Consider the following 2500-nt stretch of genomic DNA (forward strand, 5'->3'; position numbering starts at 1 on the left):
CGAACACAATTGCAGCGTGGAAGGTGTTTATAAGCCATTTAAAATAACACACAAAATCCGTAAGATTCACTTCAACATTTAAATTTAATTTGTCAAAATATTTTCGTCGCTTTGAGACCGCGACCTGTTCACTGACAAAGTTCTGTGCTGTCAGTGAACAGGTTGCGGTCTCAAAGCATCGAAAATATTTTGACAAATTAAATTTAAATGTTGAAGTGAATCTTACGGATTTTGTGTGTTATTTTAAATGGCTTATAAACACCTTCCACGCTGCAATTGTATATATACATATATTTATATATATATATTTCATTTTTGCCTTCTGTAAGGTGAGCTGGCAGAAATGTTAGCACGCCGGGCGAAATGCTAAGCGGTATTTCGTCTGCCATTACGTTCTGAGTTCAAATTCCGCCGAGGTCGACTTTGCCTTTCATCCTTTCGGGATCGATAAATTAAGTACCAGTTACGCACTGGGGTCGATGTAATCGACTTAATCCCTTTGTCTGTCCTTGTTTGACCCCTCTATGTTTAGCCCCTTGTGGGCAATAAAGAAATTAGAAACGTTAGCACGCCGGGCGAAATGCTTAGCGATATTTCGTCTGCTGTTATGTTCTGAGTCCAAATTTCCCTGAGGTCGACTTTGCCTTTCATCCTTTCGGGGTCGATAGATCAAGTACCAGTTGCGTACTGAGGTCGATCTAATTGACTGCCCCAGCACCCTCAAAATGTTCCGAGCCTTATGCCTGTAGTAGAAAAAAATATTGTACCTTCTGTTTTAGCACTGCACCGTTGTAATTTTTAAGATTATCTCTACAGATTTTCAATAGAATTCAGAGTCAATACTGAAAACGACGTTTCGTTTACATAAACAATGCAATCGAATACAGAAAAAATAGGTAATAGGTGTTATTGCGCTTTCATGAGCACTACATGTAATATGTAAATTAGTCTATTCAATATTGTTACACCGATAATTTTAGTGGCTATTATTATTATGCCATTTTACTCGTGGAGACGAGCACAAGAGCCGATGGACAGGAAATTCTATCAAAGGACTTGTAAAATATTTTTGCCAGATGCCTGAAGCTATCAATTCCTAGAAATTCGCCCTCTTCCGTAATTTTTGAAATACTTGGACGTGATGTCTCCTGAAGTCTCTTCTTTTATTTTTTTCACATACATTCTGTTTGAAAGCCGCCTTGCTCACGTTCCTAATAATCTATGATCGAAAGCATTCACGAAGTGATGATCGACATTTTAAAAGTGATAGCTTATTCAAGATCATACAATTTTAAGACCGCAAGGTCATTTTAAGGGGATTTCTCTTCTGATGACGATCGTTGTTTCATCCACCATCCACATGTGACTTCAGAAGTTCTCCATTTCTTGCCTGTAAACGTTTCACCCATTTCTTGTTAAAATGTTTTGATCAGGAGATGAGCTGATTTTTTTTCTTTTGCACTCGAAAAAGTCAGCGAGTTATTTAACTTCAAAGGTATATGTGTGTGTATGTGTGTGTGTGTGGGGGGGGGGGGTGACTGTGTTACTTTGTATTTCTCAACAAATTGTCGCTCAACTCTTTCATTAGTAATAACTTCGTGGATCTTTTTTAAAACGGGGGCCACATTTTTCATTAATGTTTTACGTAGTGCTTTTGGTACCGAAAGACTTTCAAACTTCGTATACTTATCTATTTTGTGTTATAGAACAGAAAAATATTTTTGTATTCGAATTTATTTCATGTAAAAAATTGTCTTATTTCGATAATTTCAACCAATCACTGACAAGTATTCAGCCGATATACATTAAGTGCCGACTACATAAACAAACGATTCTTCGTTTTATTTGCTTTTTTCATTTTAAATTTGCTTTAACCCTAACCCTAACCCTAACCCTAGGGTTAGGGTTAGAGTTAGAGTTAGGGTTAGGGTTAGGGTTAATTGTTTCAGAATCGTTTGTTTATGTAGTCGGCACTTAATGTATATCGGCTGAATGGACGTCAGTGATTGGTTGAAATTACAGAAATACGACAACTTTAACATGGAATAATTTATGGATTTCTTTTTTTTTTAAGAAGACTAAGAGAAAAAGATGTTTTATATGACACATTCTACCAGTGATCCAAGTTTCAAAGTGTTTCGTTAATGAAAAATGTGGCCCCCGTTTTAAAAAAGATCCAACTTCGTTAGTAAAGTTTCATTTTTATTAAGCATTAGAGATGTTTACGTTTCTATTTATTTGAATATCTGATTTTTCCTCGAAATTCTGTGTAAATGGATTCTCTTTGTTCCTGAATTAATACTGCGGTTATATTTACATTCCTCGGTGACTATGACAACTGTTGCAGCCGTCACTTGCTGTATCTTGTTTCCAGAATGTCGATAATATCCCATAGCATTCGCTAGATTCATTCTTCTTATTCTCATTCTGTTTCATCTCTGCAAAAGTATTTATTCCTTTTTGTAAGAGATAAATCTATTATCTTTAATTGTTTCATTAT

The 2500-nt window shown here is 35.8% G+C and overlaps 1 protein-coding gene across 1 annotated transcript in view; it reads left to right on the forward strand.

Annotated features, from left to right (window-relative positions):
- The window catches only part of LOC106875959 (visual pigment-like receptor peropsin), a 228559-nt gene that overhangs the window by 129682 nt on the left and 96377 nt on the right, over positions 1–2500 (forward strand). The gene's annotated exons all lie outside the window — the stretch shown is intronic.

Source organism: Octopus bimaculoides, chromosome 8 (genome assembly GCF_046866305.1).
Source record: "Octopus bimaculoides isolate indiv1 chromosome 8, ASM4686630v1, whole genome shotgun sequence".
NCBI lineage: Eukaryota > Metazoa > Mollusca > Cephalopoda > Octopoda > Octopodidae > Octopus > Octopus bimaculoides.